The sequence below is a fragment of the Zophobas morio genome, unplaced genomic scaffold (assembly GCF_036711695.1).
Source record: "Zophobas morio isolate AGI-343-1 ecotype UQ-CSIRO unplaced genomic scaffold, CSIRO_AGI_Zmor_V1 ptg000020l, whole genome shotgun sequence".
NCBI lineage: Eukaryota > Metazoa > Arthropoda > Insecta > Coleoptera > Tenebrionidae > Zophobas > Zophobas morio.
The window spans coordinates 1380297-1394035 of record NW_026972125.1 but is presented as its reverse complement, the minus strand read 5'-3'; positions in this window follow the sequence as shown (position 1 = coordinate 1394035).

Genomic DNA, 13739 nt, shown 5'->3' with positions numbered 1-13739 from the left:
GAAATTTTTTAATGGTCCCCCCTTCTTCAAATTTCGCTAAAATTTTAACATTTTCGAGACTTAACTAAACACATTTTCTTGTAGATTTCTAGCTCTAGAGCTCATTTCCAGCATCGGTTTTTTGATAACTGCAACAGTTTTTCCAGAATCGACCGCTGAAATACCGAATTTTTTTAAATTTTCAAAAATTTACATCTATTACCGAATTTTTCGAAAATGTTGCTTCGTGACCATCAACATGCTATATTTTTATAATCAGCGCGTCGAGATCTACGTCCTTGAATGTTTTCATAATTTTTAGGCAACTTCTTAAAAATTGAAATTTTTTAATGGTCCCCCCCTTCTTCAAATTTCGCTAAAATTTTGAAATTTTCGAAACTTAACGAAACACATTTTCTTGTAAATTTCTAGCTCTAGAGCTCATTTCCAGCATCGGTTTTTTGATAACTGCAACAGTTTTTCCAGAATCGACCGCTGAAATACCGAAATTTTTTAAATTTTAAAAAATTCGCATCTAGTACCGAATTTTTCGAAAATGTTGCTTCGTGACCATCAACATGGTATATTTTTGGAATCAGTGCGTCGAGATCTACGTCCCTGAATTTTTTCATAATTTTTAGGCAACTTTCTAAAAACTGAAATTTTTTAATGGTCCCCCCTTCTTCAAATTTCGCTAAAATTTTGACATTTTCGAAACTTAACTAAACACATTTTCTTGTAGATTTTGAGCTCTGGAGCTCAATTCCAGCATCGGTTTTTTGATAACTGCAACAGTTTTTCCAGAATCGACCGCTGAAATACCGAAATTTTTTAAATTTTCAAAAATTCGCATCTAGTAACGAATTTTTCGAAAATGTTGCTTCGTGACCATCAACATGCTATATTTTTGGAATCAGCGCGTCGAGATCTACGTCCCTGAATTTTTTCATAATTTTTAGGTAACTTTTTAAAAACTGAAATTTTTTAATGGTCCCCCCTTCTTCAAATTTCGCTAAAATTTTGACATTTTCGAAACTTAACTAAACACATTTTCTTGTAGATTTTGAGCTCTGGAGCTCAATTCCAGCATCGGTTTTTTGATAACTGCAACAGTTTTTCCAGAATCGACCGCTGAAATACCGAAATTTTTTAAATTTTCAAAAATTCGCATCTAGTAACGAATTTTTCGAAAATGTTGCTTCGTAACCATCAACATGCTATATTTTTGGAATCAGCGCGTCGAGATCTACGTCCCTGAATTTTTTCATAATTTTTAGGTAACTTTTTAAAAACTGAAATTTTTTAATGGTCCCCCCTTCTTCAAATTTCGCTAAAATTTTGACATTTTCGAAACTTAACTAAACACATTTTCTTGTAGATTTTGAGCTCTGGAGCTCAATTCCAGCATCGGTTTTTTGATAACTGCAACAGTTTTTCCAGAATCGACCGCTGAAATACCGAAATTTTTTAAATTTTCAAAAATTCGCATCTAGTAACGAATTTTTCGAAAATGTTGCTTCGTGACCATCAACATGCTATATTTTTGGAATCAGCGCGTCGAGATCTACGTCCCTGAATTTTTTCATTATTTTTAGGCTACTTTTTAAAAACTGAAATTTTTTAATGGTCCCCCCTTCTTCAAATTTCGCTAAAATTTTGACATTTTCGAAACTTAACTAAACACATTTTCTTGTAGATTTTGAGCTCTGGAGCTCAATTCCAGCATCGGTTTTTTGATAACTGCAACAGTTTTTCCAGAATCGACCGCTGAAATACCGAAATTTTTTAAATTTTCAAAAATTCGCATCTAGTAACGAATTTTTCGAAAATGTTGCTTCGTGACCATCAACATGCTATATTTTTGGAATCAGCGCGTCGAGATCTACGTCCCTGAATTTTTTCATTATTTTTAGGCTACTTTTTAAAAACTGAAATTTTTTAATGGTCCCCCCTTCTTCAAATTTCGCTAAAATTTTAACATTTTCGAGACTTAACTAAACACATTTTCTTGTAGATTTCTAGCTCTAGAGCTCATTTCCAGCATCGGTTTTTTGATAACTGCAACAGTTTTTCCAGAATCGACCGCTGAAATACCGAATTTTTTTAAATTTTCAAAAATTTACATCTATTACCGAATTTTTCGAAAATGTTGCTTCGTGACCATCAACATGCTATATTTTTATAATCAGCGCGTCGAGATCTACGTCCTTGAATGTTTTCATAATTTTTAGGCAACTTCTTAAAAATTGAAATTTTTTAATGGTCCCCCCCTTCTTCAAATTTCGCTAAAATTTTGAAATTTTCGAAACTTAACGAAACACATTTTCTTGTAAATTTCTAGCTCTAGAGCTCATTTCCAGCATCGGTTTTTTGATAACTGCAACAGTTTTTCCAGAATCGACCGCTGAAATACCGAAATTTTTTAAATTTTCAAAAATTCGCATCTAGTAACGAATTTTTCGAAAATGTTGCTTCGTGACCATCAACATGCTATATTTTTGGAATCAGCGCGTCGAGATCTACGTCCCTGAATTTTTTCATTATTTTTAGGCTACTTTTTAAAAACTGAAATTTTTTAATGGTCCCCCCTTCTTCAAATTTCGCTAAAATTTTGACATTTTCGAAACTTAACTAAACACATTTTCTTGTAGATTTTGAGCTCTGGAGCTCAATTCCAGCATCGGTTTTTTGATAACTGCAACAGTTTTTCCAGAATCCACCGCTGAAATACCGAAATTTTTTAAATTTTCAAAAATTCGCATCTAGTAACGAATTTTTCGAAAATGTTGCTTCGTGACCATCAACATGCTATATTTTTGGAATCAGCGCGTCGAGATCTACGTCCCTGAATTTTTTCATTATTTTTAGGCTACTTTTTAAAAACTGAAATTTTTTAATGGTCCCCCCTTCTTCAAATTTCGCTAAAATTTTGACATTTTCGAAACTTAACTAAACACATTTTCTTGTAGATTTTGAGCTCTGGAGCTCAATTCCAGCATCGGTTTTTTGATAACTGCAACAGTTTTTCCAGAATCGACCGCTGAAATACCGAAATTTTTTAAATTTTCAAAAATTCGCATCTAGTAACGAATTTTTCGAAAATGTTGCTTCGTGACCATCAACATGCTATATTTTTGGAATCAGCGCGTCGAGATCTACGTCCCTGAATTTTTTCATTATTTTTAGGCTACTTTTTAAAAACTGAAATTTTTTAATGGTCCCCCCTTCTTCAAATTTCGCTAAAATTTTGACATTTTCGAAACTTAACTAAACACATTTTCTTGTAGATTTTGAGCTCTGGAGCTCAATTCCAGCATCGGTTTTTTGATAACTGCAACAGTTTTTCCAGAATCGACCGCTGAAATACCGAAATTTTTTAAATTTTCAAAAATTCGCATCTAGTAACGAATTTTTCGAAAATGTTGCTTCGTGACCATCAACATGCTATATTTTTGGAATCAGCGCGTCGAGATCTACGTCCCTGAATTTTTTCATTATTTTTAGGCTACTTTTTAAAAACTGAAATTTTTTAATGGTCCCCCCTTCTTCAAATTTCGCTAAAATTTTGACATTTTCGAAACTTAACTAAACACATTTTCTTGTAGATTTTGAGCTCTGGAGCTCAATTCCAGCATCGGTTTTTTGACAACTGCAACAGTTTTTCCAGAATCGACCGCTGAAATACCGAAATTTTTTAAATTTTCAAAAATTCGCATCTAGTAACGAATTTTTCGAAAATGTTGCTTCGTGACCATCAACATGCTATATTTTTGGAATCAGCGCGTCGAGATCTACGTCCCTGAATTTTTTCATTATTTTTAGGCTACTTTTTAAAAACTGAAATTTTTTAATGGTCCCCCCTTCTTCAAATTTCGCTAAAATTTTAACATTTTCGAGACTTAACTAAACACATTTTCTTGTAGATTTCTAGCTCTAGAGCTCATTTCCAGCATCGGTTTTTTGATAACTGCAACAGTTTTTCCAGAATCGACCGCTGAAATACCGAATTTTTTTAAATTTTCAAAAATTTACATCTATTACCGAATTTTTCGAAAATGTTGCTTCGTGACCATCAACATGCTATATTTTTATAATCAGCGCGTCGAGATCTACGTCCTTGAATGTTTTCATAATTTTTAGGCAACTTCTTAAAAACTGAAATTTTTTAATGGTCCCCCCTTCTTCAAATTTCGCTAAAATTTTGACATTTTCGAAACTTAACTAAACACATTTTCTTGTAGATTTTGAGCTCTGGAGCTCAATTCCAGCATCGGTTTTTTGATAACTGCAACAGTTTTTCCAGAATCGACCGCTGAAATACCGAAATTTTTTAAATTTTCAAAAATTCGCATCTAGTAACGAATTTTTCGAAAATGTTGCTTCGTGACCATCAACATGCTATATTTTTGGAATCAGCGCGTCGAGATCTACGTCCCTGAATTTTTTCATTATTTTTAGGCTACTTTTTAAAAACTGAAATTTTTTAATGGTCCCCCCTTCTTCAAATTTCGCTAAAATTTTGACATTTTCGAAACTTAACTAAACACATTTTCTTGTAGATTTTGAGCTCTGGAGCTCAATTCCAGCATCGGTTTTTTGATAACTGCAACAGTTTTTCCAGAATCGACCGCTGAAATACCGAAATTTTTTAAATTTTCAAAAATTCGCATCTAGTAACGAATTTTTCGAAAATGTTGCTTCGTGACCATCAACATGCTATATTTTTGGAATCAGCGCGTCGAGATCTACGTCCCTGAATTTTTTCATTATTTTTAGGCTACTTTTTAAAAACTGAAATTTTTTAATGGTCCCCCCTTCTTCAAATTTCGCTAAAATTTTGACATTTTCGAAACTTAACTAAACACATTTTCTTGTAGATTTTGAGCTCTGGAGCTCAATTCCAGCATCGGTTTTTTGACAACTGCAACAGTTTTTCCAGAATCGACCGCTGAAATACCGAAATTTTTTAAATTTTCAAAAATTCGCATCTAGTAACGAATTTTTCGAAAATGTTGCTTCGTGACCATCAACATGCTATATTTTTGGAATCAGCGCGTCGAGATCTACGTCCCTGAATTTTTTCATTATTTTTAGGCTACTTTTTAAAAACTGAAATTTTTTAATGGTCCCCCCTTCTTCAAATTTCGCTAAAATTTTGACATTTTCGAAACTTAACTAAACACATTTTCTTGTAGATTTTGAGCTCTGGAGCTCAATTCCAGCATCGGTTTTTTGATAACTGCAACAGTTTTTCCAGAATCGACCGCTGAAATAATGAAATTTTTTAAATTTTCAAAAATTCGCATCTAGAAGCGAATTTTTCGAAAATGTTGCTTCGTGACCATCAACATGCTATATTTTTGGAATCAGCGCGTCGAGGTCTACGTCGCTGAATTTTTTCATAATTTTTGGGCAACTTTTTAAAAAATGAAATTTTTTAGTGGTCCCCCCTTCTTCAAATTTCGCTAAAATTTTGACATTTTCGAAACTTAACTAAACACATTTTCTTGTAGAAACATGCTATATTTTTGGAATCAGCACGTCGAGATCTACGTCCTTGAATTTTTTCATAATTTTTAGGCAACTTTCTAAAAACTGAAATTTTTTAACGGTCCCCCCTTCTTCAAATTTCGCTAAAATTTTGACATTTTCGAAACTTAACTAAACACATTTTCTTGTAGATTTCTAGCTCTAGAGCTCATTTCCATCATCGGTTTTTTGATAACTGCAACAGTTTTTCCAGAATCCACCGCTGAAATACCGAAATTTTTTAAATTTTCAAAAATTCGCATCTAGTACCGAATTTTTCGAAAATGTTGCTTCGTGACCATCAACATGCTCTATTTTTGGAATCAGCTCGTCGAGATCTACGTCCCTGAATTTTTTCATAATTTTTAGGCAACTTTCTAAAAACTGAAATTTTTTAATGGTCCCCTTTTCTTCAAATTTCGCTAAAATTTTGACATTTTCGAAACTTAACTAAACACATTTTCTTGTAGATTTCTAGCTCTAGAGCTCATTTCCAGCATCGGTTTTTTGATAACTGCAACAGTTTTTCCAGAATCGACCGCTGAAATACCGAAATTTTTTAAATTTTCAAAAATTCGCATCTAGTACTGAATTTTTCGAAAATGTTGCTTCGTGACCATCAACATGCTATATTTTTGGAATCAGCGCGTCGAGATCTACGTCCCTGAATTTTTTCATAATTTTTAGGCGACTTTCTAAAAACTGAAATTTTTTAATGGTCCCCCCTTCTTCAAATTTCGCTAAAATTTTGACATTTTCGAAACTTAACTAAACACATTTTCTTGTAGATTTCGAGCTCTAGAGCTCAATTCTAGAATCGGTTTTTCGATAACTGCAACAGTTTTTCCAGAATCGACCGCTGAAATACCGAAATTTTTTAAATTTTCAAAAATTCGCATCTAGTACCGAATTTTTCGAAAATGTTGCTTCGTGAACATCAACATGCCATATTTTTGGAATCAGCGCGTCGAGATCTACGTCCCTGAATTTTTTCATAATTTTTAGGCAACTTTCTAAAAACTGAAATTTTTTAATGGTCCCACCTTCTTCAAATTTCGCTAAAATTTTGACATTTTCGAAACTTAACTAAACACATTTTCTTGTAGATTTCTAGCTCTAGAGCTCATTTCCAGCATCGGTTTTTTGATAACTGCAACAGTTTTTCCAGAATCGACCGCTGAAATACCGAAATTTTTTTAATTTTCAAAAATTCGCATCTAGTACCGAATTTTTCGAAAATGTTGCTTCATGACCATCAACATGCTATATTTTTGGAATCAGCGCGTCGAGATCTACGTCCCTGAATTTTTTCATAATTTTTAGGCAACTTTTTAAAAACTGAAATTTTTTAATGGTCCCCCCTTCTTCAAATTTCGCTAAAATTTTGACATTTTCGAAACTTAACTAAACACATTTTCTTGTAGATTTCGAGCTCTAGAGCTCAATTCTAGAATCGGTTTTTTGATAACTGCAACAGTTTTTCCAGAATCGACCGCTGAAATACCGAAATTTTTTAAATTTTCAAGAATTCGCATCGAGTACGGAATTTTTCGAAAATGTTGCCTCGTGACCATCAACATGCTATATTTTTGGAATCAGCGCGTCGAGATCTACGTCCCTGAATTTTTTCATAATTTTTAGGCAACTTTCTAAAAACTGAAGTTTTTTAATGGTCCCCCCTTCTTCAAATTTCGCTAAAATTTTGACATTTTCGAAACTTAACTAAACACATTTTCTTGTAGATTTCGAGCTCTAGAGCTCAATTCTAGAATCGGTTTTTTGATAACTGCAACAGTTTTTCAAAAATTCGCATCTAGTACCGAATGTTTCGAAAATGTTGCTTCGTGACCATCAGTATGCTATATTTTTGGAATCAGCACGTCGAGATCTACGTGCCTGAATTTTTTCATAATTTTTAGGCAACTTTTTAAAAATTGACAATTTTTAATGGTCTTCTTCAAATTTCGAAAAATTTTGACATTTTCGAAACTTAACTAAACACATTTTCTTGTAGATTTCGAGTTCTCGAGCTCAATTCCAGCATCGGTTTTTTGATAACTGCAACAGTTTTTCCAGAATCGACCGCTGAAATTCCGAAATTTTTTAAATTTTCAAAAATACGCATCTAGTACCGAATTTTTCGAAAATGTTGCTTCGTGATCATCAACATGCTATATTATTGGAATCAGCGCGTCGAGATCTACGTCCCTGAATTTTTTCATAATTTTTAGGCAACTTTTTAAAAATTGAAATTTTTTAATGATCCCCCCTTCTTCAAATTTCGCTAAAACTTTGACATTTTCGATGCTTAACTAAACACATTTTCTTGTAGATTCCTAGCTCTAGAGCTCAATTCCAGCATCGGTTTTTTGATAACTGCAACAGTTTTTCCAGAATCGACCGCTGAAATACCGAAATTTTTTAAATTTTCATAAATTCGCATCTAGTACCGAATTTTTCGAAAATGTTGCTTCGTGACCATCAACATGCTATATTTTTGGAATCAGCGCGTTGAGATCTACGTCCCTGAATTTTTTCATAATTTTTAGGCAACTTTCTAAAAACTGAAATTTTTTAATGGTCCCCCCTTCTTCAAATTTCGCTAAAATTTTGACATTATCGAAACTTAACTAAACACATTTTCTTGTAGATTTATAGCTCTGGAGCTCATTTCCAGCATCGGTTTTTTGATAACTGCAACAGTTTTTCCAGAATCGACCGCTGAAATACCGAAATTTTTTAAATTTTCAAAAATTCGCATCTAGTACCGAATTTTTCGAAAATGTTGCTAAGTGACCATCAATATGCTATATTTTTGGAATCAGCGCATCGAGATCTACGTCCCTGAATTTTTTCATAATTTTTAGGCAACTTTTTAAAAATTGAAAATTTTTAATGGTCCCCCCTTCTTCAAATTTCGCTAAAATTTTGACATTTTCGAAACTTAACTAAACACATTTTCTTGTAGATTTATAGCTCTGGAGCTCATTTCCAGCATCGGTTTTTTAATAACTGCAACAGTTTTTCCAGAATCGACCGCTGAAATACCGAAATTTTTTAAATTTTCAAAAATTCGCATCTAGTACCGAATTTTTCGAAAATGTAGCTTCGTGACCATCAACATGCTATATTTTTGGAATTGGCGCGTCGAGATCTACGTCCTTGAATTTTTTCATAATTTTTAGGCAACTTTTTAAAAAATTGAAATTTTTTAATGGTCCCCCCCTTCTTCAAATTTCGCTAAAACTTTGACATTTTCGAAACTTAACAAAACAAATTTTCTTGTAGATTTCTAGCTCTAGAGGTCATTTCCAACATCGGCTTTTTGATAACTGCAACAGTTTTTCCAGAATCGACCGCTGAAGTACCGAAATTTTTTAAATTTTCAAAAATTCGCATCTAGTACCGAATTTTTTGAAAATGTTGCTTCGTGACCATCAACATGCTATATTTTTGGAATCAGCGCGTCGAGATCTACGTCCCTGAATTTTTTTATAATTTTTAGGCAACTTTAAAAAAATTGAAATTTTTTAATGATCCCCCCTTCTTCAAATTTCGCTAAAATTTTGACATTTTCGAAAATTAACTAAACACATTTTCTTGTAGATTTATAGCTCTGGAGCTCATTTCCAGCATCGGTTTTTTGATAACTGCAACAGTTTTTCCAGAGATCGACCGCTGAATTACCGAAATTTTTTAAATTTTCAAAAATTCGCATCTAGTACCGAATTTTTCGAAAATGTTGCTTCGTGACCATCAACATGCTATATTTTTGGAATCGGCGCGTCGAGATTTACGTCCTTGAATTTTTTCATAATTTTTAGGCAACTTTTTAAAAAATTGAAATTTTTTAATGGTCCCCCCTTCTTCAAATTTCGCTAAAATTTTGACATTTTCGAAACTTAACAAAACAAATTTTCTTGTAGATTTCTAGCTCTAGAGCTCATTTCCAACATCGGTTTTTTGATAACTGCAACAGTTTTTCCAGAATCGACCGCTGAAATACCGAAATTTTATGAATTTTCAAAAATTTGCATTTCGTACCGAATTTTTCGAAAATGTTGCTTCGTGACCATCAACATGCTATATCTTTGGAATCAGCGCATCGAGATCTACGTCCCTGAATTTTTTCATAATTTTTAGGCAACTTTTTAAAAATTGAAAATTTTTAATGGTCCCCCCTTCTTCAAATTTCGCTAAAATTTTGACATTTTCGAAACTTAACTAAACACATTTTCTTGTAGATTTATAGCTCTGGAGCTCATTTCCAGCATCGGTTTTTTGATAACTGCAACAGTTTTTCCAGAGATCGACCGCTGAAATACCGAAATTTTTTAAATTTTCAAAAATTCGCATCCAGTACCGAATTTTTCGAAAATGTTGCTTCGTGACCATCAACATGCTATATTTTTGGAGTCAGCGCGTCGAGATCTACGTCCCTGGATTTTTTCATAATTTTTAGGCGACTTTTTAAAAACTGAAATTTTTTAATGGTCCCCCCTTCTTCAAATTTCGCTAAAATTTTAACATTTTCGAAACTTAACTAAACACATTTTCTTGTAGATTTCTAGCTCTAGAGCTCATTTCCAGCATCGGTTTTTTGATAACTGCAACAGTTTTTCGAGAATCGACCGCTGAAATACCGAAATTTTTTAAATTTTAAAAAATTCGCATCTAGTACCGAATTTTTCGAAAATGTTGCTTCGTGACCATCAACATGCTATATTTTTGGAATCAGCGCGTCGAGGTCTACGTCCCTGAATTTTTTCATAATTTTTAGGCAACTTTCTAAAAACTGAAATTTTTTAATGGTCCCCCCTTCTTCAAATTTCGCTAAAATTTTGACATTTTCGAAACTTAACTAAACACATTTTCTTGTAAATTTCTAGCTCTAGAGCTCATTTCCAGCATCGGTTTTTTGATAACTGCAACAGTTTTTCCAGAATCGACCGCTGAAATACCGAAATTTTTTAAATTTTCAAAAATTCGCATCTAGTACCGAATTTTTCGAAAATGTTGCTTCGTGACCATCAACATGCTATATTTTTGGAATCAGCGCGTCGAGGTCTACGTCCCTGAATTTTTTCATAATTTTTAGGCAACTTTCTAAAAACTGAAATTTTTTAATGGTCCCCCCCCCCCCCTTCTTCAAATTTCACTAAAATATTGACATTTTCGAAACTTAACTAAACACATTTTCTTGTAGATTTCTAGCTCTAGAGCTCATTTCCAGCATCGGTGTTTGATAACTGCAACAGTTTTTCCAGAATCGACCGCTGAAATACCGAAACTTTTTAAATTTTCAAAAATTCGCATCTAGTATCGAATTTTTCGAAAATGTTGCTTCGTGACCATCAACATGCTATATTTTTGGAATCAGCGCGTCGAGATCTACGTCCCTGAATTTTTTCATAATTTTTAGGAAACTTTTTAAAAATTGAAATTTTTTAATGGTCCCCCCTTCTTCAAATTTCGCTAAAATTTTGACACTTTCGAAACTTAACTAAACACATTTTCTTGTAGATTTCTAGCTCTAGAGCTCATTTCCAGCATCGGTTTTTTGATAACTGCAACAGTTTTTCCAGAATCGACCGCTGAAATACCGAAATTTTTTAAATTTTCAAAAATTCGCATCTGATACCGAATTTTTAGAAAATGTTGCTTCGTGACCATCAACATGCTATATTCTTGGAATCAGCGCGTCGAGATCTACGTCCCTGAATTTTTTCATAATTTTTAGGCAACTTTCTAAAAACTGAAATTTTTTAATGGTCCCCCCTTCTTCAAATTTCGCTAAAATTTTGACATTTTCGGAACTTAACTAAACACATTTTCTTGTAAATTTCTAGCTCTAGAGCTCATTTCCAGCATCGGTTTTTTGATAACTGCAACAGTTATTCCAGAATCGACCGCTGAAATACCGAAATTTTTTAAATTTTCAAAAATTCGCATCTAGTACCGAATTTTTCGAAAATGTTGCTTCGTGACCATCAACATGCTATATTTTTGGAATCAGCGCGTCGAGATCCACGTCCATGAATTTTTTCATAATTTTTAGGCAACTTTCTAAAAACTGAAATTTTTTAATGGTCCCCCCTTCTTCAAATTTCGCTAAAATTTTGACATTTTCGAAACTTAACTAAACACATTTTCTTGTAGATTTCTAGCTCTAGAGCTCATTTCCAGCATCAGTTTTTTGATAACTGCAACAGTTTTTCCAGAATCGACCGCTGAAATACTGAAATTTTTTAGATTTTCAAAAATTCGCATCTAGTACCGAATTTTTCGAAAATGTTGCTTCGTGACCATCAACATGCTATATTTTTGGAATCAGCGCGTCGAGATCCACGTCCCTGAATTTTTTCATAATTTTTAGGCAACTTTTTAAAAATTGAAATTTTTTAATGGTCCCCCCTTCTTCAAATTTCGCTAAAATTTTGACACTTTCGAAACTTAACTAAACACATTTTCTTGTAGATTTCTAGCTCTAGAGCTCATTTCCAGCATCTGTTTTTTGATAACTGCAACAGTTTTTCCAGAATCGACCGCTGAAATACCGAATTTTTTTAAATTTTCAAAAATTCGCATCGAGTACCGAATTTTTCGAAAATGTTGCTTTGTGATCATGAACATGCTATATTTTTGGAATCAGCGGGTCAAGATCTACGTCCCTGAATTTTTTCATAATTTTTCGGGAACTTTTTAAAAATTGAAATTTTTTAATTTTCCCCCCTTCTTCAAATTTCGTTAAAATTTTGACATTTTCGAAACTCAACTAAACACATTTTCTTGTAGATTTCTAGCTCTAGAGCTCATTTCCAGCATCGGTTTTTTGATAACTGCAACAGTTTTTCCAGAATCGACCGCTGAAAAACCGAAATTTTTTAAATTTTCAAAAATTCGCATCTAGTACCGAATTTTTCGAAAATGTTGCTTCGTGACCATCAACATGCTATATTTTTGGAATCAGCGCGTCGAGATCTACGTCCCTGAATTTTTTCATAATTTTTAGGCACCTCTCTAAAAACTGAAATTTTTTAATGGTCCCCCCTTCTTCAAATTTCGCTAAAATTTTGACATTTTCGAAACTTAACTAAACACGTTTTCTTGTAGATTTCGAGTTCTAGAGCTCAATTCTAGAATCGGTTTTTTGATAACTGCAACTGTTTTTCCAGAATCGACCGCTGAAATACCGAAATTTTTTAAATTTTCAAAAATTCGCATCTAGTACCGAATTTTTCGAAAATGTTGCTTCGTGACCATCAACATGCTATATTTTTGGAATCAGCGCGTCGAGATCCACGTCCCTGAATTTTTTCATAATTTTTAGGCAACTTTTTAAAAATTGAAATTTTTTAATGGTCCCCCCTTCTTCAAATTTCGCTAAAATTTTGACATTTTCGAAACTCAACTAAACACATTTTCTTGTAGATTTCTAGATCTAGAGCTCATTTCCAGCATCGGTTTTTTTATAATTGCAACAGTTTTTCTAGAATCGACCGCTGAAATACCGAAATTTTTTAAATTTTCAAAAATTCGCATCAAGTACCGAATTTTTCGAAAATGTTGCTTCGTGACCATCAACATGCTATATTTTTGGAATCAGCGCGTCGAGATCTACGTCCCTGAATTTTTTCATAATTTTTAGGCAACTTTTTAAAAATTGAAATTTTTTAATGGTCCTCCCTTCTTCAAATTTCGCTAAAATTTTGACATTTTCGAAACTTAACTAAACACATTTTCTGGTAGATTTCGAGTCCTAGAGCTCATTTCCAGCATCGGTTTTTTGATAACTGCAACAGTTTTTCCAGAATCGACCGCTGAAATAATGAAATTTTTTAAATTTTCAAAAATTCGCATCTAGTACCGAATTTTTCGAAAATGTTGCTTCGTGACCATCAACATGCTATATTTTTGGAATCAGCGCGTCGAGATCTACGTCCCTGAATTTTTTCATAATTTTTAGGCAACTTTCTAAAAACTGAAATTTTTTAATGGTCCCCCCTTCTTCAAATTTCGCTAAAATTTTGACATTTTCGAAACTTAACTAAACACATTTTCTTGTAGATTTCTAGCTCTAGAGCTCATTTCCAGCATCGGTTTTTTGATAACTGCAACCGTTTTTCCAGAATCGATCGTTGAAATATCGAAATTTTTTAAATTTTCGAAAATTCGCATTTCGCATTTTTAGGCAACAACGTCCAAAAACACAGATCCACAGAAAATTTTAA